This window comes from Panthera onca, chromosome B3 (genome assembly GCF_046562875.1).
Source record: "Panthera onca isolate mPanOnc1 chromosome B3, mPanOnc1 haplotype 2, whole genome shotgun sequence".
Taxonomy (NCBI): Eukaryota; Metazoa; Chordata; class Mammalia; order Carnivora; family Felidae; genus Panthera; species Panthera onca.
In genome coordinates, this window is record NC_138344.1 from 143621576 (window position 1) to 143647446 (window position 25871).

At 41.5% G+C, this 25871-nt stretch overlaps 1 protein-coding gene and 1 pseudogene across 4 annotated transcripts in view; both read left to right on the plus strand.

Moving 5' to 3' along the window:
- RCOR1 (REST corepressor 1) overlaps positions 1 to 25871 on the plus strand; it is a 128669-nt gene that overhangs the window by 5617 nt on the left and 97181 nt on the right. The window contains exon 1 of one of the 4 annotated variants that reach the window (XM_078447822.2): positions 13007 to 13914. The exons of the other annotated variants lie outside the window; for them this stretch is intronic. The gene's annotated coding sequence lies outside the window, so the exon portion shown is untranslated. Of the gene's footprint in view, positions 1 to 13006; positions 13915 to 25871 lie in introns of those variants that run through there. 4 annotated transcript variants of the gene reach the window in all.
- LOC132670692 (U4 spliceosomal RNA) lies at positions 20829 to 20908 on the plus strand (annotated as a pseudogene).

A 25871-nucleotide genomic window follows, 5' to 3' on the forward strand; every position in this document is an offset into this window, starting at 1 on the left:
GCGTTCTTTTACCACGGTACTCCCTTCCTGGGGTGATGACTGTCATTCAGAGGTTAGCTGGTTGAAGCTCACCACAACATAGTTGTTTTAAAATCAGTGTTAATTTGTACTGAAGAAATCTCGGCTTACTTTTAGAAAGCCATTTTCCTTGGTATTATAAGGTTTTGCAGGGCAGTTGAGTTGAAAAAGTCTGAAGTCTTTGGAGGTGAAATATCAAAGTTGTATCCAAGTTACTGTATTTTTCCCCAGGTTGTCGTCTGTTGTTTTCTTCTTTACATCATAGGTTGTTGTAATGAATTTATGGTTTAGCTCTCATTTCTGAGCTTTTCTTCAGAGGTTCCATGAATGTTGTAAAAAGAAATAGGCTTGTTTGTCACCTCCTCTGATGGAAAACGATGATCCTTGTTCAGGTGTATGTTTTAAGTTTGTATTTCTATTTAAAACAGAACTTTAAATCACTTTCTGGGAGAGGAATCTCTGTACCAGCGTAGTAAAAGTCTGAGTAAGGAACGGCTTGGGGATGGAACACTGATTTCGTCATTTGGACTGAGTTAATTTTCCCTGCAGCTTCAAAGAGCAGTTGTGGAAAGTAGGGTTATAGTTGCAGTGTAACAGTTTCTTCTGTTTTGTGTTTTGAACGTTTCATTAATACATCTTGGGGCGTGCGGGTGGCTCAGTCAGTTAAGTGTCCAACTTTGGCTCATGGGCTCAGGTCACGATCTCGCGGTTTGTGAGTTCGAGCCCCGCGTTGGGCTCTGTGCTGACAGCTGGGAGCCTGGAGCCTGCTTCGGATTCTGTGTCTCCATTCTCTCTGTTCCTCCCCCACTCGCTCTCTGTCTGTCTCTCTCTCTTAAAAATAAATAAACATTAAAAAAATTAAAAAAAATACATCTTATCTAATGTGTTGAGTTTCATAAGAGTTTCCTTTGTTGAATTTTAAAAATGGAATATTTTGAAGTTGACTTAAAAAGCATTCTCCTAAAATGTTTGAGAGAAATCCATATTTTAGAATGACATTAGGATGTCATTTAAATGAGATGTTAACAGTGATCCCTAAAACTCCTGTTTTCATATTAGGCAAATTCTTTAAAGATGTGGGTTTTAGTAAAAATTTCATACTAGACATAATTTTTGAAGTTTTTGGATTTTCCCTCCCTCAAAGTAATGAGAGTAAAAATTAAAATGTCCATCTAACCCAGCCTTCCTTTGTCCTAGATAAGGAAAATAGGGGCTGGAGAGATAGTGACTTATATTTGTCTTTCAGTACCTAACCATTGAAAGTACTACAAGGTAGACTGGAGACCATATGAGGTCAGACTTCAGCCTTGTGTTATTTTAGATGTTTTAAAGCCTTGTTACTGGGTATGGCAATTGGGAACAGTGATATGTGTTTATAATTTTAGAACCAGAAGTAACAGTTAAGCTTTTAACAAATTGAAGTGACTGGATAGTTATTATGCATACTTTGAATATCTTTGATTATTACCATAGGATAGGACAGAATTATAACGATAGAGTTATTTTTTAAAAAAATAAACATTGAGATAGAACAGGAAATAATACACGTCCCCACCACTGTGATTAATACTGTATATATTAGGCTGTATTTGCGTCAGGTGCAGCTAAAGGCTAATTCTTCCCCTCCCTCCACTAATTCGAAGTTGATTTACGTTTTTCCTGTGATAGTTCATTTGCTTCCTCTGAGAAGCATATGCTAAGCTAGGATTAGATTTGCAAGAGATTCGTAGGGGTAAATGCCTGTGAAGGATAAAGAGGAGAGGAAGGTTAGGTGGCAAAAGCCCCTCAGACTGGATGTAGGTGCGACAGCCCTGAAGGAAAACAGAAAGCACAGTGATGGATGGTTGGATCCCGGCGCCTGAGGCTGGGATCCAGCTTGGAGAAAGCCTCAGCCGCAGCAGATTGCTTGTTGGAGGAGCCCATTGGGCAGGGGTGGCCCTGCTCTGGAGTGTCGGCTGGGTTCGGGCATTGGCCTGGCGCTGGTGTGTATGCTGCAGTGGGTCCCAGAGGTGCCAGGCCGATGGGACTGCCAGCTAATGAAACATCTCTCAGCACTTCTCTCTCGAAGGGAGATCGGAGCGGCCGGCTCTCGAGGCCTTCAGAATTCCCGTGCATGTTTTTGTACGTTAATACATACTTAGGGATGATAAGCAATATGTTTTGTTACTGTCAAAGTCTTTTTGTAAGTGGAATTATTTTGTGTATTCATTTGCTTTGATGCTTTCCAAACAAGTACATGTCCACTAACGAGGCACCTAAGTTCCTTTTCACCCAGTCTTCACTATCAGGTTAGATTTATTAACTTTTTGCAGTGCTATCCTTTTGTGGTTTATGTTGGCATTTTTTAAAATGTCTTTTTATATGTTTTTTGGCTACTTGAGTTCCTCCCCTGGATGTGTCTTTTGCTGTTTTCTGTAGAGTGTTGGTCTTTTTCTTATTGATTTGTGTGAGTTCTTTATATTTGGTACTAATCCTTTGTTAGGGTTGCGGGTTGATTGAGTTTCTTTGATTAGGAAGGAATAAAAATAATGTTCCTGATTGGATATATTTCTGCCGAGAGCCTGGCCTTGGTATATAGTCCCTGGAATTATTATCACCAGGACCCTTGACTTGGAAGATGAATGTCACTGAGACTTGACGCATCTTCATTTGTTTTGTTTCAGTGTTAGATCATTTTGGTGTGCTAACTTATCAACTGCTTGACCCAAATTACAGTGCCAGGTGATTTGAAAGCTTCTGATTTAATTTCTGTCCAACATGTGGTTATGTTAGCATGTTAGAGGTTAAAGTTATGGCTTTAGTTCCTATAACAGAAGTTGAGTTTCTTACAAATGGGTATGGTGCTACATTTATCTGTCCAATGGATTTGCCACTAATTAAAAGGGAATGGGTGAGTGTGTGGATGGGGAGGTAAAACTTGTCATCACTAACAGAAAACCTCCAAAGGAATGATCTGTCAGTGCCAGGTGAAGACAGTGCTCACTCTGTGTCAGTCTGGTTTGAACACTTAGTATTTATTGTTTTAATGTTTATTATTTTTTAATGTTTATTTATTTTTGAGAGACAGAGCGTGAGCAGGGAACGGGCAGAGAGGGAGACACAGAATCTGAAGCAGGCTCTAGGCTCTGAGCTGTCAGCACAGAGCCCAACATGGGGCTTGAACCCATGAACCGTGAAATCATGACCTGAGCCGAAGTCAGATGCTCAACCAACTGAGCCACTCAGTTGCCCTGAACGCTTAGTATTTATTAAGTAATTTTAAATATGACAGTCACAACGATCATATAAGGTAACGTTATTATTCCCATTTTCCAGATGAGGAAGTAGAGGCTTTTTGTTCTGGTTCAACCTAATAAGTTGCCCAAGGTAGTGCATTCATTCTAAGATGCCCTTAGTTGTAAGATGCCCCATTACTTATTTATTTATTTTTCTTTTTTGTTTTGGTGTTTTGTTTGTTTATTTATTTATTTATTTACATCCGAGTTAGTTAGCATATTGTGCAGTAATGATTTCAGGAGTAGATTCCAGTGATTCATCCTCTATTATAACACCCAGTGCTCATCCCTGCAAGTGTCTTCCTCAATGCCCCTTACCCATTTAGCCCATCCCCCTTCCACAACCCCTCCAGTAACCCTCTGTTCTCTGTCTTTAAGAGTCTCTTATGTTTTGTCCCCCTCCTTGTTTTTATATTATTTTTGCTTCCCTTCCCTTGTGTTCATCTGTTTTGCATCTCAAAGGCTTCATATGAGTGAAGGCATATGGTATTTGTCTTTCTCTAATTTCGCTTAGCATAATACCTTCCAGTTCCATCCACGTAGTTGCAGATGGCAAGATTTCCTTCTTTATGATTGCCGAGTAATACTCCCTTGTATCTATATCCCACATCTTCTTTATCCATTCATGCATTGATGGACATTTGGGCTCTTTCCAGACTTTGGCTATTGTCGATAGGGCTGCTCTAAACATGGGGGTGCGTGTGCCCCTTTGAAACAGCACAGCTGTATGCCTTGGATAAATACCTAGTAGTGCAACTGCTGGGCTGTAGGGTAGTTCTGTTTTTAATGCGACATCATTTTAAATATCACTAAGAAAGGAAAAACTCCAAGATACCATTAATTGTTAAGTTGGAGTCAGATTTCAACCTGCTGTATTTCAGGGAGAGTCAGCCAGAAATCCTTTTTAAGAGAAACACTTAGGGGCATCTGAGTGGCTCAATCGGTTAAATGTCTTACTCTTGACCTCAGCTCAGGTCATGATCTCAGGGTGCTCAGTTCAGGCCCTACATTGGGTTCCGCATTGGGCTCCATGCTTAAAATACTTAAAAAGAAACATTTAAAGATAGAAGTAGTGCTTTATTGGGTCAGTTGGTTGGTTGTTTCCATGTGCTCCCAGGTGTTCTGGAGTTTTATGTTTATGGTTGCCAGAATCTGCTTCGTGCCCAATTATATTCCTCTTCTTCCTGGCAGTGAAAACACAGATTGGTTTGGTTGATTGGCGCAGATTGGAGTGAGTTGCTTTACTACTGCATGTATGTTGAAATAGTCTTCAGAGCTTAAAATACAATTACAGGGGTTTTTGGAGGGGAGTGATTTCTTAAGATTATATGATTTAAGGTTATAATGGATAATGTTAGTTTAGCCACCCTTCAGTTTAACAGATATGAGAGTAATATTTAAATATCAACTATCCCATCTCCACCCCCAGTCCCACCCAATATATTTTTTTACAGGTTCACATTGAACTTTAGCTGTGGAATAAATTTAAGAACCATGTCTTGAATAAGGTGTGAAATGATAAATTAAAATATCTGAGAGAGTATTTTTAAGCAACCCTTGATTTCACCCGTACCAACTACCTGGTTAGTATTGTTCAGCAACTAATCCCTTCCTTGTATATTATTACTGTCCTCCTTCCCCTGTGCAAAAACAAACAAACAAAAAACCCTAAACCAAACTAACCCTGTCCCACCTCCATCCAAGGTATATATTCCTTGGTGTTACTAGTTTTGTTCTATTTTTCAGAGACCAGAGTATAAAGAAAATTGCAAGCCTTTTCCTGATTGACTCAAATGTGAGTTGTGCCGTGTTTGATTTTATCATAGTGTAATTTAATTAAGGACTAGTTTTTGTCTGCCTAGAACCTCAAGGCTTCCTTTGTACTTAAACTGAGGGCACTTAGGTGAGTCTTTGCTCCTAAAGTTGAACTGTGCTATTCTTCAGTTTCATCTAGTGGCCAGGAAAGACTGCTTGACGGCCTGTGTCTGAAAAGGTAAATTAAAATTTGGGGGTTACCTAAACATTAACGTTGACCTGAACTAAGGGTATTTCTGTGCTGTTTTACGCACACACACATGCACCCCTCTCACGGAAGGTGACGTGCCTTTACCTCTGCTGGCGTGAGGCTCGTTCTGCTCTCAGAATTAGCGCGGACGCAGAAGGTAGGGATAGCAGAGTAGAGGGAGTAGTTAGTGTGGTCTTAATACCGTAGAGTTTTCTGGGAGCTTCTGCTTTCATAGAGGGCAGCGGCATAGTTCTTTGAGCCACCAGTTCAGGTTTAAATACTTTAAGGCTCGGGGTCCTTGGGTGGCTCAGTCCTTTGAGTGTCCGACTCTTGATTTTACATCGGGTCGTCATCTCAGGATTCGTTGGATTGAGCTCTGTGTCAGGCTCTGCACAGGGTGTGGAGCCTTCTTGGGATTCTTTCTCTCTCTCTCTCTGCCCCTCTCCTGCTCATGTTCTCTCTCTCAAAATAAATAAATAAACTTAAAAAAATTTTTTTAAGGCTCATCTTCTGCTAACTTGTCACAGCTGGATGTGGTTCTGAGTTTAGTACGAACATGTTCTTGATGTGGCTGGTGTTCCTTGAATAGGCATTTTGTAATGCACGTTTAATAACTAAGCAGCAGGCTCAGTCATTTAAGAAATGGAAACCCAAGGAAAAATGAATTTTTAGATTACATGTAGAAGCTGATTTTCCCTATTTTTTGTGCTCTCGTTATAATGAATTTATGTAAATTAGAGGTGCACATCTTGCTTAAATACATTAATTTTTTTTGTTTGTTTTAAGTTTTATTTGTTTAAGTAATCTCCACACCCAACATGGGGCTTGAACTCACGACCCTGAGATCAAGAGTCATATCCTCTTCCAACTGAGCCAGCCAGGCACCTCCCAATTTTTTTATCAAGGTGAGATTCACATAACATATACAGTTAACCATTTTATCTTATTATTTTTTAATGTTTATTTTTGAGGGAGAGAGAGTGCCAGCAGGAGAGGGGTAGAGAGAGAGAGAGACAGAATCTGAAGCAGGCTCCAGGCTCTACACTGTCAGCACAGAGCCTGATGCAGAGCTAAATTCAAGAACTGAGATCATCGCCTGAGCCAAAGTTGGACACTTAACTAACTGAGCCACCCAGGCACCCCTAAAATTAACTGTTTTAAAGCGAACAATTTATTGGCATTTCGTACATTCACATTGTTGTGCAACCACCATCCCGTCTAGTTCCAAAACACCCCTAAAAGGAAATGTCATCCCCGTCAGGGAGTTACTTCTCATTCCCCACTGTCCCCAGTCCCTCATACATTGCTGGCAGGATACAGAGGGTCACCTAATCCTTCCTGTGGTGGAGAGTGGGGGGATTAAAGGAACCAGGAAGTTTTAGGCGAAATGCTCCTTTGAGCCAAGCTTTAAAAAATAGTTTTTTTAGGGGCGCCTGGGTGGCTCAGTCAGTTAAGCATCTGACTCTTGATCTCTGCTCAGGTCATGATCTCACAGTTCATGAGTTTGAGCTCCACACTGTTAGTGTGGAGCGTGCTTGAGATTCTCTCTCTCCCTCTTTCTCTGTCCTTCTTCTTGTGTGCGCTCTCTCTCACTCAGAATAAAAAAAAAAAAAAAAAAAAGGTTTTTTCAGGGGTGCCTGGCTGGCTTAGTTGGTAGAGCATGTGCTTGATCTTGGGGTCATGAGTTTGAGTCCCACATTGGGCATAGAGCCTACTTAAAAAAAGAAAGGTTTTCAGTGTTTATAATTTTATGGTGTTTATTAATTTAAAAATTAATAATATATGTAAGCTATAAATATTAAATTATTTTGAAAATTCTAATCTTAAAAATTTCAGTATAGATTTTCTTTTTGTCTTGAGCTGCCCAATAACGGAGCCACTACTATATGAAAATATTTAAATTTAAATTTGTTAAAATTAGATAAGGGGCTCCTGGATGGCTCAGTTGATAGATCATGTGACTCTTGATTTTGGGGTCATGAATTCAAGCCCCACGTTAGGCACAGAGATTAGTTAAAAAGAACAAAACAACCTAAATAAAATAAAAAATTCTGTTCTGTCACACTGGCCACAATTCAAGTGCTCTGTAGCACTGTGTACTTGCTGGCTGCCATATTGGATAGTGCAGAACAGAACATTTCTGTTACTCCAGGAAATTCTATGGGACGGCATTGATCTAGAGATTCTGATGAAATGAAAGTTTTGTTTTTAATTTTTATAATTGGTTCAGAAATTTTGCCTCTTTAATCAAGGTGCAGAGTGAGATGGGATGGCTGTGTACTCAGTTCTTTTAGCTGGGTATCTGTTGTCGTTTTAAAGTTTATTTATTTATTTTGAGAGAGAGGGAGAGAGGATCTCAAGCAGGCTCTGCACCATCAGTGCGAACTCAAATCCATGAACTGGCAAGATCATGTCAGGAACCAAAACGAAGAGTCGGTTGGTTAAGCGACCAAGCCACCCAGGTGGCCCTGGGTAGTTGTTTAATGTTACTGTTAAGGCGTTCATGATGAGGGTCCTTGAGAACACAAGTGGAAATGGAAAGCTTAGGAGAGCTTTATTTTTTGAGGTGATTATTTGGTACCTAATTAAACCAGAAAGATGATTAAGGTGTATGGCTATATTGAAGATAAATATAGGACTTAAAAAACCAACAGTATTGAGGGCTCAACCTTGTCTTGAAAGATTAGGTTCCTAAAAACAGCCTTATTGAGGCATAATTGACATAAAATTAACTACGTATTTAAAGTGTACAGCCCCATGTATGATAGGCTCATTGAAGTCCCCCTGCTTACTGATGCTGTTTGTCTTTTTTTGTTTCATTTTGGATAGTTTCTATTGCTCTGTCTTTATTTTTTTAATGCTTATTTATTTGAGAGAGAAAGAGCGTGCACTCAAGCAGGGGAGGAGCAGAGAGAGGGAGAGAGAATCCCAAGCAGGCTCCTTGCTGTCAGCACGGAGTCTGTCTCTGGGCTCGAACTAATGAACCACAAGATCACGACCTGAGCCGAAATCTAGAGTCAGACACTCAACCAGCTGAGCTACTCAGGCGTCCCTAGTGCTGTGTCTTTAAGTTCTCTATTCATTTACAGTGTATGATCTGCCCTTAATCCCATCCAGAATTTTTTCATCTCAGACATTATAGGTTTCATACCTTAGAAGTTTGATTTGGGTCTTTAAAAAATATATATATAGTTCATGTTTCTGCTTAACATAGTCTTTCCTCTAATATCTTAGACACATTGAAATACAGTTGTAATTGTTCTAATGCTTTCGTCTCTGAATTCTATCATCTGCGTCATTTTTGGGTTGGTTTTGATTGATTGATTTTCTCCTCATTATGGGTTGCCTTTTCCTGCTTCTTTGCTTGTCTGGTAGTTTTTAATTTGGATGCCAGACATTATGAATTTTACTTTGATGGATGCTGGATATTTTTGTATTCCTATAAATATTCTTGAGCATTTTTTCTGGGACATGGTTAAGTTCCTTAGAAATAGTTTGTTCATTTCAGATCTTCAAGCTTTGGTAGGCAGCATCGGAGCAGCATTTCATCCAGGGCTAATTATTTGCCCCCACGGAGTCAAAACTCTTGTGCGCGCTCCACTGACGGTCCGTGAATTCCGAGGTTTTCTACTCTGGCTGTTGGGAGCCCGTGCTGTTCTTGGCCCCGTGTGAGCTTCGTGGATTGTTCCCTTTTATCGTTTTGGGTGGTTCTTTATCCCCATGCTTCAAGAATTTTCTTCCCGTGTGTAGTAACGTGCTGTCAGTGCCGTGCCCACTACCCGAGGGGCCCTCTGCAGACCTCGGGCAGGCGCAGCAGTTGTGCACAGCCTTCTCGCTTCTCTGACATTCTTCCCCCGCACCCCTCCCCCCCGCCCCGAACTCAGGCCTGCCTTGGCTTCCCTGACCCCAGCCTGTCCCCTCAACTCAGAGAGACTGCCTGACTTGTCCTGAGTTCCCTCTCCCTAAGCTGTCAGCTGGAAACTCTTTGGTTGTAGGACTTACTGCTTTGTCCTCTCAGGGTTCACCGTACTATGTTGCTTGGTGTCCAGTGCCTTGAAAACTTGCTTCATGTAGTGGTCCGGTTTTCAGTTGTTCGAGACAACAGGGTAAATCTGGTTCATGTCACTCTACTTTTGACAAAAGGCTAGATTTTTTTAAAAGGTGTAAGCAGAGCGGCACCTGGCTTGCTCAGTTGGTAGAGCACGTACGTGACTCTTGACCTCAATCATGAGTTTGAGTCCCACGTTCGACCTAGAGCTTACTAAAAAAGATATATATATATATATATATATATATATATAAATGGTAACCAGATGAATTGGTTATATTCCCCCTCCCCTTTTTTTAAAGTTTATTTATTTAATCTCTACACCCAGTGAGGGGCTCGAACTCATGACCCCGGAGATCAGGAGTCACACGTTCTTCCAACCCAGTGAGCCAGTGCCCCGGTTATATCCCCTTTTTGTTAGAAAACATTAATACTTGTTTTATATGTTTTGCCCCTAACCTATTTGGTTTCTTCTTGATGTTGTTACGGCTTTTAAACTTTTAAATTTGGGATTTATGTTCATGGAAACATCAAGTAATGGTAATGAATAATAAATGTAATAATAAAGAATAATGATGCTTTTAGAAACCATAATACCAAACTTTGTGTTTTTATAAAGCCACTATTCATTTCAGTATTTGTGATAAAGTGCTTCATCTGGTCTGCCTGTTCATTGACACTTGATGATTCTAGCCCACAATTTTCCAAAGTCAGATAATTTTTTTGAATTCACTCTTCTTTAAAAAATAAATTCTTTAGGGGGCGCCTGGGTGAGCTCAGTCGGTTGAGCATCCCACTTCAGCTCAGGTCATGGTCTCGCAGTTCGTGGGTTCGAGCCCCGCGTCGGGCTCTGTGCTGACAGCTCGGAGCCTGAGCCCGCTTCGGATTCTGGGTCTCCCTCTCTCTCTTTCTCCCCTGCTCATGTTCTCTGAAAAATAAATAAATGTTAAAAAGAGTGAATTATTTAAAACTTATTACTTGTAGTATTTCTGAGAGAAGTATAATTGAGGAACTATCTCATTCTTGGACTGTCTTGGACCCAACTGCATCTTGCTGGAATGTAGTAAAAAGAATATTTGTGTGTGTTCCTTTTGAAACACAGAATTCCTATTGTCTTCTAGTCATTTTCAGCTAAATGTCTTTTAGATTTTTGAACATCTGGTGCATTTGTATGCCATATATTGATACTACGCTAAATTAGAGTTTTATGGATCAACGCGCGAACTGTCATTTGCAGTAGTTGCTTGGTGTTCTGCTTGCCTGGCAACAGGTCAGTTGCCATGGCGCCGCCATTTTTTACAGCGTTGTTAATGCAGCGAGGAGTTGGGGGGCAGGGGTGCGGGCCCCTCACCCTGTTAAAGTAGGGTATGAACTGGGATCGCCGAGCTTTTATTTAGTTTCGCATGTTAAGTTTCTGGGTAACGTTTTAAGAGCTTTATTGCTATAAAAAAGGTTTTGAAGCCCCACTTTCTGCCTTACTAAGAACAAGTAGCAAAAGCAGAGGGAAAGTGTTGATGCCATGATTTGAAGCGTGCGTCCCACAAACTTCGACGCAGCTGAGACAAAGCTAATAATCATGAGGCGTTCTAGAAGCAGGCGGCTTTTACCTCAGACGTGCTCATTGGTCGGCTGTGTTGAATTGTGAAGGAAACAAACCAAGAACATGTATCAAATTGGAATTACACTGTGGAAAAATAAGAGGAGGTACGATTACGTGTTTTAGTTTTAGCTTTTTAGGAGCATCATTACGACCCTTTGGACACGTCTGTTACCTTGTTTTTCACACATTCCACTTTCGTACTTGCTTTTAGGGACTCGCGGGAGAAAGTGATGGACTGCTACACTTTTGCTGGTCTGAGAACACTGAAGTTTTCTCTCAGAGAATATTACACATAATTTTCCTAAATATTAGTAACTTTGCTTTTTTGGCTAATGAAAAACTTAAACATGAAAAAAAAAGTATTAATGAATCCTGTATGTTCAGCAAACAGATTTAATAATTGTAAGGTTTTTGCCATATTAAAAGCATTTTTTTAATGTTCATTTATTTTTGAGAGAGAGAGAGAGATAGAGTGTGAGCGGGGGAGGGGCAGAGAGAGAGGGAGACACAGAATCCAAAACAGGCTCCAGGCTCTGAGCTGTCAGCACAGAGCCCGACGCGGGGCTCGAACACATGAACTGTGAGATCATGATCTGAGCCAAAGTCGGACACTTAACTGACTGAACCACCCAGGAGCCCCTGCCCTGTTTTGTTAATCAAAAAGTTTTTATGGCTGAAGTTGAATAAATTTGCTTTTAAGTGGTATTTGCATATTATAGAATATGAAGTTGTATATTAGACTTAATTATTTATTGACTGTCTACTATTTTTCATGGTCACAAAATGCCTGGTCTGGTATGATAAAGCCGTGTGATAGAGGCACATCTGTGCTCTGCAAGCCTTTGGTCGGTGGGACGAGGTGATGTGGTTGAAATGGGGTGTGGAATGAGAGGCTCTCCCGACCCTTAAGCTAGGTCTGGAAGGGCAGATGCAGGGACGAGGGAGCCACATACTTAACGTGGAGTCCTGTGGGCAGAGAGGGCTTTTGCGGGGAGTCATGAGTAATTTGATACAGATGAAACTCACAGACGTAATTGGGAAAGTGGCGGACGGTGAGACTGGGCAGGTAGGTGTACGCCAAATCACAAGGGCCTGTGTGCCAAGCTAAGGAATTTATTTCATTTTGCAATAATAGGTTTATTAAGATGTAATTCACATACCGTAAAATTCACTCTTTTAAGCTACAGTTTGGTTTTAGTATATTCAGAGTTTTGCAACCAGTACCACTGTCTTTAAAAAAAAAAAAAATTTTTTTTAAACATTTATTCATTTTTGAGAGACAGAGAGAGACAGAGGATGAGCGGGGGAGGGTCAGAGAGAGGGGGAGTCACAGATTCCAAAGCAGGCTCCAGGCTCCCAGCTGTCAGCACAGAGCCCGACGTGGGGCCCAAACTCACGAACCACGAGATCATGACCTGAGCCGAAGTTGGATTCTTAACCGACTGAGCCACCCAGGCGCCCCCCCATTACCACTATCTTAATTTCATTTTCATTATCCCAAAAGAAACCCCATACTTAGTATCAGTCATTCCCTATTTGGAATTTATTTTAAATGTTGTTTAAATAATTTTTTTTAATGTTTATTTTTGAGAGAGAGAGAGGGAGAGAGAGACAGAGCGTGAGCAGGGAGGGGCAGAGAGAGAGACACACACACACAGAATCAGAAGCAGGCTCCAGGCTCTGAGCTGTCAGCACAGAGCCCGACGCAGGGCTCGAACTCACAAACCGTGAGATCACGACCTGAAATGAAGTCGGACACTTCATCGACTGAGCCACCCAGGCGCCCCTATTTTAAATGTTGTTTAGATAATCGTCAAAAATCATTAAAGACTGATGTCTCTTTGATATGTATAAAATATGCTTTCCTTAATGTTTGTATTGTGGAAGCAGAAATGCAATATTTTTGTGAAATAATGCATGTTGTATTGACCATGAATTTTATTTATTTATTTATTTATTTATTTATTTATTTATGTTTTTAAAGTTTATTTTGAGAGAGAAAGAAAGAGCGCACAGTGGGGTAGGGGCAGAGAGAGGGAGAGGGAGAGGGAGAGAGGGAGAATCCCAAGCTATGGGGGGCTTCAACTTACAAGCTGCAGGATTATGACCTGAGCTGAAGTCAGACACTTAACCGACTGAGCCACCCAGTTGCCTCATCATTCAGAAACTTTTAAATGAGCATCTGCTATTTTTCTAGACACTCATCTAGGCACTGTGAACAAACTTGACATCTCAGCCCTCATGGAACTAAGTTGTAGTGAGGGAAGGAAATGAGGACGGATTTGAAAGCTCTTAGGCTGTTAGAATAGACGGATTTTTATGGTAGATTACATGTAGGGAACAAGGAGGCCACAATAACTTCTGGACTTCTGGCTTGGGTGACTTGATGATTGATGGTGCCATTCACTAAAATGGGGTTTTGAGATTGAGATACCTGCACATAACTTAGGCAACACTGGGGCGCCCGGGTGGTTCAGTCGGTTAAGCGTCCGACTTTGGGCTCAGGTCATGATCTTGCGGTTTGTGAGTTTGAGCCCTGCGTCCGGCTCTGTGCTGACAGCTCAGAGCCTGGAGCCTCCTTCACAGAGGAAGATTCTGTGTCTTCCTCTCTCTGCCCTTCCCCCCTCCCTCAAAAATAAAATAAACATTAAAAAAATTAAATAATTCAGGGAACATTTATTGAGAATTGTTATGGACTCTTTTCCTGTCTCTCCCCTAAGTTAGGTCCACCTTGTGTCTTCCTGTGTGTACCTTGGGACTTACCTCCATTATAGACCGTCTCTATCTTTATTAGCTTTCATTTCTTCTCCGCTGCTCATTGAAGATGGGAATCGCCTATATCATTTTTGTATCCCTCCTACAGACCATCTATACTGGTTTACAGAACATAATTCTCATTGCCTCCCCTGCTGCTGGCCTCCCATAAACTGCCATCATCTGTAACTCGAATCGCTGCCGTAGCCTTCTAGTAAGTCTCCTGCTTCTAGATATTAAGATGTAAGTCGGTATGTTTCTCTGCCATTTAAAACCTCACAGTGGTCCACATTTCAAGTGGCCTTCTGGGACCTACTCAGTCTGGTCTGGCACCACTACTATGACTTTATCTCTTTTGCTTCTCTCTGGTCTTTGCTCAGATGTTACCATCTCAGTGAGGCCTGTCTTGATCTACCTGCCTCCCTATTCGTAAGTGTGTTATCTCTAAAATATGACTTACAGACAATCTAGGACATATTGTATGATTACAACTCTGTGACAGTTCTAGAAAAGGCAAAACTGTGGAGATAGTAAAAAGATCACTGGTTACCATAGAGTAGGAGGAGGGAAGATTAAGCAGAGCACAGGACTTTCAGGACAGTGAATCCACACTGTATGATACCGTAATGATGGGTGCATCTCATTATACATTTCTCTAAGCCCATAGCATGTACAGCAGAAGTGGACGTGAAGGTAAAATGTGAACTTTGTGTGATTCTGGTGTGTCACTGTAGGTTCATCCGTGGTAACCAGTATAACACTGGCGGGGGATGCTGATAATGGGGAAGGCTATGCATGTGTGGGAGCAGGTGTATGTGGGAAATCTCTGTACTTTGCTCCCAATTCTGTTGTAAACCTAAAACTGCTCTAAAAAAAAGTAAAGTCTTTAAGTATAAAAACAGCAACAAAAACCTAATCACAAAGATCACCATTAAATAAAATATTTATTCTTTAGTATAATTAAATCTCCACTAAACTATTTTAAACAGTTGGTTTGTTTGAATCAGGATTCAGACATGAGCTACATGTTGCAGTTTTAAAAAATAGCTTTTTTGAGGTACAACTGACATTCAGTAAACTCATATTTAGAGTGTTTTATAAAATGTTTATTTATTTTGAGAGAGAGCACACGCATGCCTGAGTGGGGTAGAGGCAGGGAGAGAGAGAGAGAGAGAGAGAGAGAGAGAGAGAGAGAGAGAGAATCCCAAGCAGGCTCCCTGTTCAGTGCTGAGCCCGATGCAGGGCTCCATCTCATGGCTGTGAGATCATGACCTGAGTTGAAATCAGGAGTCAGATGTTTAGCCAACTGAGTTACCTGGGAGCCCTGATTAGTTTGGCATATGCGTACACCTGTGAAATCACACTGAAGATACGGATTATATCTATCTATCATTTCCAAAAGTTTCCTCAGGCCCCTTGGTAATCCCTCTTACTTGCCCCTCCTTCAGGCAACCACTGATCTTCTTCACTGGAGATCAGCTTGCATTTTCTGGGGTTTTAAAGAAGTGGAATCTTAGATTGTTCCATTTTGTCTGACTTCTTTCATTCAGCATAATTATTTTGAGATTTCATCTGCATTTTGCACGTATCAATTATTTTTATTCCTGAGTAGCATTACATTTTATGGATATGCTATATTTTTTTATCCACTCACCTTTTTTAAAATATAATTTATTGTCAAATTGGCTTCCATAAAACGCCCAGTGCTCATCACAAGTGCCCTCCTCAGCGCCCATCACCCATTTTCCCCTCTCCCCTACCCCCCCACTCAACCCTGTTTGTTCTCAGTATTTAAGAGTTTCTTGCAGTTTGCCTCCCTCCCTCTCTGTTTGTAACTTTTTTTTCCCCTCCCCCACCCCATGGTCTCCTATTAAGTTTCTCAAGATCCACATGAGTGAAGACATACAATATCTGTCTTTATCTGACTGACTTCACTCAGCGTAATACCTTCTAGTTCCGTCCACGTTGCTGCAAATGGCATGACTTCATTCTTTCTCATTGCCAAGTAGTATTCCATTGTATATATAAACCACGTCTTCTTTATCCATTCATCAGTTGGTGGACATTTAGGCTCTTTCCATAATTAGGATATTGTTGAAAGTGCTGCTATAAATGTTGGGGTACAAGTGCCCCTATGCATCAGCACTCCTGTATCCCTTGGGTAAATTCCTAGTAGTGCTATTGCTGGGTCGTAAGGTAGTTCTATTTTTAATTTTTTGAGGGCCCTCCACACTGTTTTCCAGAGTGGCTGCACTAGTTTGCATTCCCACCAACAGTGCAAGAGGGTTCCCGTTTCTCTACATCCTCGCCAGCATCTGTTGTTGCGTGAATTAATTTTAGCCATCCTGACCTGTGTGAGATGTTATCTCAGTGTGGCTTCGATTTGTATTTCCCTGATGATGAGTGATGTTTTTTCATGTGTCTGTTGGTCATCTGGATGTCTCCTTTGGAAATGTGTCTATTCATGTCTTCTGCCCATTTCTTCACTGGATTCTTTGTTTTTCGGGTGTTGAGTTTGATAAGATTTTGAATACTTACCCTTTATCCGTTATGTCATTTACAGATGTCTTTGCCCGTTCGGTCGGCTTCCTGTTGATTTTGTTGATTGTTTCCTTTGCAGTGCAGAAGCTTTTTATCTTGATGAGGTCCCAATCGTTCATTTTTGCTTTTAATTCCCTTGCCTTTGGAGATGTGTCGAGCAAGAAATTGCTGCGGCTGAGGTCAAAGAGGTTGTTGCCTGCTTTCTCCTCTAGGGTTTTGATGCTTTCCTGTCTCACATTTAGGTCTTTCATCCATTTTGAGTTTATTTTTGTGTCTGGTGTAAGAAAGTGGTCTAGTTTCATTCTTCCACATGTTGCCGTCCAGTTCTCTCAGCACCATTTGCTAAAGAGACTGTCTTTTTTCCATTGGATGCCCTTTCCTGCTTTGTCAAAGATTAGTTGGTCTCCACTCACCTCTTGATGAACGTTGGGGTTATTTCTGTTGTTTGGCTATGACAGGACTGCTATGAATATTCAGGTACAAGTCTGTGTGTGAACAAAATATTTCTTTTTCTCTTGGGTAAAATACTCAGGAATGGAATCATATAGTAGTTGTATGTTTAATTTTTTAAGAAACTGCAAACTTTTTCAAGTGGTTTTATAATTTTACGTGTCCACCAACAGTGTATAAGAGTTGCAGTTGCTCGGGACGCCCCGGGGGCTCAGGCGGTTAAGCGTCTGACTTCGGCTTAGGTCATGATATCATGGTTCGTGAGTTCAAGCCCTGCATTGGGCTCTGTGCTGATAGTGCGGAGCCTGCTTGGGATTCTCTCTCCCTCCCTCCCTCCCTCCTTCCCTCTGTCTCTTTTTCTCTCTCTCTCTCTCTCTCTCTGCTCCTACCCCACTTGCGTGCTCTTTCTCAAAAGTAAATAAGTAAACTTAAAAAAAAACCTAAAAATCATATATATATATATGTATATATATACACACACAGTATATAAAAAGAATTTCAGTTGCTCTGCAACCTTCCTAACAGTTGGTATGGTCAGTCTTTTTTTAATTTGACATTCTAATATGTGTGTAGTGGTATTTTGTTTTAACTTCTGTTTCTCAAGTGACAAGCGATACTGAGTTTTGGTTTTTTATCTGCTTATTTGCCATCCCCTTATCTTCTTTGGTAAAATACTATTCAGCCCCGTGGCCTGGGAACTCTTCAGAGCAGTAAGTTGAGACTGTTGGAGCATTCATCTCTCTTGTTTCCCACCCTCAAGGATCACCTGATCATCAGCTTCCTCATCACCTGACGGCCATTGTCTGGAAGACCATTGTTTCATGTATATATATATATTTTTTTATTTTTTTAATGTTTATTATTTATTTTGAGAGAGAGCAGAAGGGGCAGAGAGAGAGAATCCCAAGCAGGCTCTGTGCCATTAGCACAGAGGCACATGCGGGGCTCGATCTCATGAACCGTGAGATCATGACCTGAGCTGAAATCGAGTTGGACGCTCACCTGACTGAACCACCCTGGTGCCCCTGTTTGTTCTTTGGGATGTTTCAAGGAGGAGGGTCCATCTGGTCTCTGTCACTCCATCTTGGCCTAAAGCATGCACGCTGAGTTTTAATGTATAGATTTCTCCCCCCCTTTTTTTTTTTGTTTTCTCTTTGTAATTAAGTTGTGGAAAACCACTGGATTGTCTGGTGGAAAGAGTCCCTCATTCTGGATTTGCTGATTGCATCCCCTGGCTGTTTTTATCATGTTCCTTTGTCCTCTGTATTTTCTGTAAACTGGTAGTTAGATTTAGAAGATTGCTTTTTTTTTATTAAAATTATTTTTGTCAGGAATAATTTCATAGGAGCTGTTTTGATCATCCTATATTTTTTTAATGTTTATTTTTGAGAGAGAGCATGCATGCTCATGGTGGGAGGGGCAGAGAGAGAGAGGGAGACAGGATCCCAAGCAGGCTCTGCGCTGACAGTAGAGAGCCTGATGCGGGACTCTAACTCACCAACTGTGAGATCGTGACCTGAGCTGAAATCGGGCATGTAACCGGCTGAGCCACCTTCGCGCCCTGACCATCCTAGTTAAAACGGAAACTTCCACTGTACTCCAGGCCTCTTCATCCTGCTCTCCTCTTTCTTATTTTTGTAACACCTTCTAACATGCTATAAATGTACATATTTGTTTAATGTCTATTCTAAAATATAAACTCCACGAAGGCACGGGTTTTTGTTTTGTAACCCCCTTGCTTTGTATCCAGACCGCTATATCCCCAGGGTGTAGAACATTGTTTAGCACATAGTCGGTACAAAATAAAATCTCTTGAGTAAGTGAATGAAATACAAAGGCATAGAACTGGTAAACTGCCCATCCTTTGCTACGGTCCGCAGAAAAGTAACACTTGGTTTTGTTAGATTAATTGTGTTTAACAGCATTATTAAAACTTGGGGACAATCCTCTGGATTTGGGGCAGTTAGAAACTCCAGAGGTGGATTTCGGAGGACGGATGTGTCACTGGCTCTGTGTCTTCCTCTGAGAAAGCCTCTGTTTGGTAGCCGCCAGAGATGGATTGGCTCTTTACAATCTTAGCCCAAACCTAGCAGCCTTTCTCAAGCAGAAACGCAGAGCAGTGAACGCTTCGGGTGAGGCTGCCCTCTGCCAGACCATACGTGTCGCCCGATGCCAGGAGGAAGCCCAGGAACTTAGCCATTCCCGTCAGGATCCCCACACCCCTCCTTTCCCTCAGCACACCTCGCTTCTCCGTCACCCTCTGCCTTGGGACCATCAGGATTAATCTCATCATGTGCTCCCCTCCTGCCCCCACCACTTTTTTTCTTTTTTTGTGTGTGATCAGTCACCCACAAGGCCAGAATTATTGGGTCATCCTCCCATTATGTGGATTCTAATCTCCAAGACTCTACCCACATTGTTTCTTCTGATCCTGCCTCCCACCTCTGACCTTCTCTTGAAGCCTTTACACCGAGCCTTCTGAAATCAAGGTGCCTCAGCAGGAAGCCCCGAAAATCCCTAATTTCTTTGGTGAATTTCCCCTACGTTCTTGTTCCAATAGAAAATTGGTTTTCTCCTGCTGGAACTGTTTTTTCCCTGCAGTGCTCTCAAGTAGTGCTGGCTTCCTCCTACATTTCTCACATCACCGGGCCTGGAAGTGGGATGTCCTCCTTGTCCTTTATTGCCAGTTCTGTACCGTTCTCCTCTTTTCCCGAAAACACACTGCTGTGAATGTATGTCATCAGATTATGCCACTTATTACTGCTTTTTGCTGGATGTAACCTGCCTTTGCACGGACTGCTGGAGGAGCGAACCTTTATCACTCTGGAGCGGCCCTCTTTATCTCTAGTAATGCTCCTTGCCCAACAACTTGGCTATGCCGGCTCCTTTTCGCCCGTGTTTGCGTGCTGTTTTCATTTGTGCGTTCATCCTTTATTCTGATGATTTAGGTATGTCTAAACAGGTTTTTATCCAAGGCATAAAAAGCAAATCTTTGCTTTTATCTAAGGCATTTAGTTCCATGTACAGTTTCACTTAAGTATTTACTGACATATTTGAATTTAGATCTATTGACTCAGAGCTTTCTATTTATTTGACCCACTTGTTCTGTGTTTCTTTTTTGTTCCTTCAACCTTCTTTTGCATTGATTTAATGTTTATTTGCCCTCTCTCCTTAGCTTGCTAGTTATGTACTTTTATTAAAAATGCCATTAGTGGTTGTCCTAGAGGTTACGGTTTGTTTGTTTGTTTTTAGTTTTCCAAGTTTTATTTATTTATTTATTTATTTATTTATTTATTTATTGTGTTTATTTTGAAAGAGAGAGACAGAGTGCAAGCAGAGGAGGGGCAGAGAGAGGGAGACACATAATCCAAAGCAACTCCAGGCTCTGAGCTGTCAGCACAGAGCCCGACGCGGGGCTTGAACTCATGAACCGCGAGATCATGACCTGAGCTGAAGTCGGGTGCTTAACCGACTGAGCCACCCAGGCGCCCCTAGTTTTCCAAGTTTTTAAGTTGTGGTAAAATAGACATAATATAAAATTTGTCATATTTAACTATTAACATTTTTTTTGAAGTGTATTTATTTATTTAGAGAGGGAGAGTGGGTATGTGCATGAGTGGGGGGAAGGGCAGAGAGAGAGGGAGAGAGAGAATCCCAAGCAGGTTCTGTGCTGTGATCTCAGAGCTCAACATGGGGTTTGATCCCACCAACTGTGAGATCATGACCTGAGCTGAAATCAAGAGTCAGACACTTAACCAACTGAGCCACCTAGGCGCCCCTAACCATTGTTAAGTGTACAGTTCAGAAGTATGAAATATAGTCATAATGGGCTATTTATTCATCATCATCTTCCTTTTCCAGAACTCTTTTCATCTTATAAAACTGAAACTCTATTCCCATTAAAAGTAGAAGGCATTCTACTTTGTCTCTATGATTTTGAGTACTCTAAGTATCTTATGTAAGTGAGTCATACAGAGTTTGGTTTTTGTGACTAGTTTATTTCATTTGGCACAACGCCATCAAGATTGATGCATGTTGTAGCTTACGTCAGAATTTCTTTCCTTTTTAAGGCTGTTTGAAGGACAGTTTTGCAGGATATAGGATTCTTGCTTGAAAGCTTTTTCTTTTAGCACTTTGAGCTTTGCGCAATGGCAGTATCGTAGCCAATGAGGTTTGTCCGAGGTGCAATTATTGCTAATTGAAAACTTTTAGCACTTTGATTATATTGGTCCACTGCTTTCTGGCCTCTGAAGTAGTAGTAGTAGTAGTTGATGTTGTTCTTGTTCTTTTAATGTTTATTTCTTTTTGAGAGAGAGAGAGAGAGAGAGAGAGAGAGAGAGAGAGAGGGAGGGAGGGAGGGAGGGAGGAAGGGGCAGAGAGAGAGAGGGAGATAGAGAATCTGAAGCAGGCTGCAGGCCCTGAGCTGTCAGCACAGAGCCCCATGTGGGGCTTGACCTCATGAACCATAAGATCATGATCTGAGCCAAAGTTGGAAGCTTAATCAACTGAGCCCCCCTGCTCCCGGCCTCTGAAGTTTCTGATGAGAAATCTGCTCATTAACTTACTGAGGATCTTTTATATGTGATGAGTTATTTCTCTTGCTGCCTTCAAGATTCCGTCTTTGTCCTTGACTTTGGAAAGTTTGATTATAATGTGCCTTGGTGTAGGTCTCTGATTTATTTCCGTGGAGTTTGTTGAGTTTCTTAGATGTTTATATTCATGTCTTTCATCAAATTTGGGACGTTTTTAGCCAGTTAGTTTTTCAGATCTTCTCTTTGCCCCTTTCTTCTGGGATGCCCACAACTTGTATTTGGTCTGTTTGATGGTGTCCCACAGGTCCCTTATGCTCTCTGTCCACTTTTCTTTCTGTTCAGTCTTTTCTTTCTGTTTCTCAGACTTGATTATTTCTATTGTCCTATTTTCAGGTTCACTGATTCTTTCTTTTGCCTACACATGTCTGCCTTTGAGTCCTTCTAGTAAATTATTAATTGCACTTTCAACTCCTGAGTTTTTTTTGGTTTCTTTTTAGGTTTTCTATCTCTTAATTGATTTTTCCATTTTATTTATACATTGTTTTCTTGACTTTCTCCACATCTTTTTTTAGTTCTTTGACCGTTTTTAAATCTTTGTCTAGTAGGTTTGCCATCAGGTCTTTTAAAGGATAGTTTCTGTTGAAACATTTTCCCCCTTTGAATTGGCCATACTTTTCTGTTTCTTGTATGCCTTGTGATGTTGTTGTTGGAAAGTGAACATGTGAGTCTAATAATGTGGTTAACATCCCCTTCTCCAGGTTTGCCGTTTTTGTTATGTATTCACTAATTCATCTATTCTTCCATTCTTCCCCCTTACTGTAGACTGTCTCTATGTCAAGGATCATCCTGAGGTTAAATTTAAGGTTTATCTGATCTGTTTTTTTTTTTTTTTTTAAGTTTATTTACTTATTTTGAGAGAGAGAGAGAGAGAGAGAGAGTGAGAGTGAGAGAGCGCATGCGCTTGTGGAGAAAGAGAATCCTGAACGGGCTCCACACTATCAGTGTGAGGAGCATGATGTGGGGCTTGAACTCATGAACCTGTGAGATCGTGACCTGAGCCAATATCAAGAGTTGGATAGTCAACTAGTTAAGCCATACAGGCGCCCCAGGGTTTCTCAGATCTTTTCTGAGACTATGCCTTTCTCTGGGCATGTGTGGTCACTTTCTCATTTTCCCTGTATAGTGCATGCATTTGCTTTTTTTTTTTTTTTTTTTAAAGTAATCTCTCTACACAGTGTAGGGCTTGAACTCACAACCCCAAGATCATGAGTCACATGCTCCACCAACTGAGCCAGCCAGGTGCCCCTATGCATTTGCTTTTGTATGGCCTAGTCATCAATATCTGCCTCCCAGAAGGTGAAAATGAGAAGAGTGAAGAATGTGTGTGTGTGTGCGTGTGAGCGTATATGAGGGACAAGCTTCTTAAAGTCCCCCGCGAGTGACTCCGCTAGAGGGATGAGGGGCTTGTTGTGGTGTGGGGGTGGTGCAACAACAGTGAGGATCTGCTGCTTGTCTGCACCTCTGTTTTCAGAAGCAGCATTTGGTGGTCAGAACACAGATTGTCAGTATTTGGAAGACACGGTCCTTTCTGCACACCCTGGCTCCTACGTGCTGTGTACAGGCTGTGCCAGGAACTGAATATGTGCACTGCTTCCTGCCCCATGGCCAGGGGCAGGGATGAGTAGCTGCTACTGTCCGGAGAGCTGAGGTTGACCAGAACTGACTGCAGTTTACTGCATGAGTTTTTCTCTTGGACATTGCAAGCTTTCAGTAGACGCCAGAGATCCAGCACAGTTACATCAGACAGCCTCTGCCACTGTAGTTGCCTGGGGCGGAGGAGGGGGAGGCGGCAGACAGATTTGTGGGGGGCTTCCTCCTCTACCATCTTCCCAGAATCCTCTCCCCTAGAGATTATAATTTATATCTTTGATTTATCATCCTGTTGTAAACTGGGTGCTTTTACCTTCTTGAAGGGCAACGCAACAGCCATAGGATGCCTAACTCCGCTTACCCCTGTGCTCCCTTTCTGCCTTTGTTGTTTCATATTTTAAGTCTTACGTGCGTTGATTCCTGTAAGAAGCTATTATCTTACACAGTCATTTTATTTGGATTTATTCATATATTGACCATTGACCATTTTGTCGTTCTTCATTCCTTTGTGTACCTGGTGAGTTTCTATCTGGCTTGTTTTGTTTTGTTTTGTTTTTTTGCACCTTTGGATATTTCTTTCAGTGTAGGTCTGCTAGTGATGGGTCTGTCTGAAACTTTTTATTTCAAGTTATTCTTGTAGGTTATTTGTATTGGGTATAGAATTCTAGGTTGTGCTCTCTTCCTTTTATAAAAGCGCTTTAGAAGACTCTTTGTGTTTGGGTTTCCCGTCCTTTTCAGTAGTAGGTTAACTGTCAGTATCACTGTAACCTTCCTGTTTCCCAGGCTGTATTAATTGTTTGCTCTTTCTTTTAGCTATTTTATTGTGATATTTCTAGGTATGAAGTTTATCTTTGTTTCTTAAAGTTTAGTCTACTTAGGATTCTTAGAGCTTCTTGAACCTGTGGCTTACTGTCTTGTTACTTTTAGACAGTTCTCAGCCATTCTTGTGTATTGCTTCTGTTCCAGGCTCTTTTTCCTTTCTTTCTGGAATTTCAGTTTCGTATGTGTTCTGCATCTCTGTCTCCTAGCCTCTAAGTCTGTGTTTTCCAAATTTTTATTTCCTGGGCTTCATTTGAGATCTTTTATTTTAACTTGTCTTTCTCCTTTTATCTGTCTATCTTCTTTTAAATCCGTCCATTGAGTTCTTAGTTTCAGTTGTATATCCTTTTTTTAGTTTTAGAGCCTCCATTTGGTTCTTTTTTTATAGTTTCTAGTTCTCTGCTAAAATTGTAAATCTTGTCTTTAAAGTCCTGGAATATCGGAAGTGTATGGTTGACTCGTCAACAACATGGGTGTGAACTGTGCGGCCCACTTCTATGCGGATTTTTTACAGTACAGTAAATATATTTTCCTTTCCTTATGACTTTCTTAATAACATCTTTTCTCAAGTTTCAGTTGTGAGAATACAGTATATAATACACGTAACCTGGAAAATATGTGTTAATTATGTTATCAATAAGGCGCTAGTCAACAGTAGGCTCTTAGGTTTTGGCGAGTCAAAAGTTATACGTAGATTTTTAAAAATGTTTATTTTGAGAGAGCGCAAGAGTGTGTGAGTGGGGGAGGGGCAGAGAGAGAGGGAGAGAGAATCTCAAGCAGGCTCTGTGGTGTCCACCCAAAGTCCAGCACAGGGTTCCATCCCACCAACTGCGAGATCATGACCTGAGCCGAAATCGAGAGTTGGCCGCTCAACCGAGCCACCCAGGCGCCCCATCTATATGCGGATTTTTGACTCCTCAGGGTCTGTATGCTCCCCACTCCTGCACTGTTCAAGAGTCAACTGTAGTTATTTTTAAATCTGGTGACTAATATCTGGAATGCTTGTGGTATGTTTTTGTCTTCTATTTCTTCTGTCTTGTGTTCATGTTGTATTATTTACTCACGTGCCTGATCTCTTTTGATTGTGTATTTTATATCAAACTTGCAACTTGGAAAATGGGTTATAAAAAAATCTGAGGCCTAAGGGAAGTATCTTCTAGGGAGGTTTTATTTATACTCACACTGTGGAATCAGCTTACTCCCAGTAGAAATTGTTCAGGGCCGACCTGCAGTCCCTTTGAGGGTCTGTCTACTTCAGTTTTATTCTTTTCTTGTTTTTGTTTTTGTTTTTGTTTTTTTAAGTTTATTTATTTTTGAGAGAGACAGAGACAGAGAGCACAAGTCGGGGAGGGGCAAAGAGCGAGGGAGACACAGAATCTGAAACCGGCTCCAGGCTCTGAGCTGTCAGCACAGAGCCCGACGCGGGGCTCGAACCCACCAACTGTGAGACCATGACCTGAGCCGAAGTCAGATGCCCAACCGACTGAGCCACTCAGGCACCGCTACTTCAGTTTTATTCTTCCAGAGTACAGCCTCTCGGAGTCCCAGTTCAATGAAATGGCCGTTCGCAGGCTGCTGCTCTCTCTCCCTCTCCCCAGTGGCTGTACTTGAAGTCAGAGCCATTACCCTAACACCAAGAGCCTGTCAGATGCATTATTCAGCATCTCAGCCTCTCAGTGCTGTCCTCTAGCGTTGGCAAATGCCTCTGGGGGGAAAAGTGACCCCAGTAGCTGTAGTTCCCTTCCTAAGTCTCAGTCTCTGCTGTGTTCCAGCTCTGTCTTGTTAGTTCACCGATTCCTTCAAGCAGACGTTCTTGACATTTTGTTGAGCTTCTCTGATTGTCCTTGGTGGGTCTGAGTTACCTAGTTTATTACTAGAACGGAAGTAGCTTCTTCTTTTGTCACTCGCTAAGCACGGTGTCTGTAGTCTTTTGTGATTTTTTTTGCCCTTGAGGGTAATCCATCCCAGAGCAACGGTGAATGGCAGGACAACTATTCAACAATAGTGACATGGCTTCTTAGTTCCTTGACCTCTCTCCCATGTATCCTGTTCTCTACCCTACCTTGGCCACCCATTCCCTTGGATCACCATTATGTGAAAAAACTCTTGTCACTTCAATTTCAAACTTAGTACTCTGACTACCGCTTCCAGACTTTATAGCTCCCACCTTCGACCATCC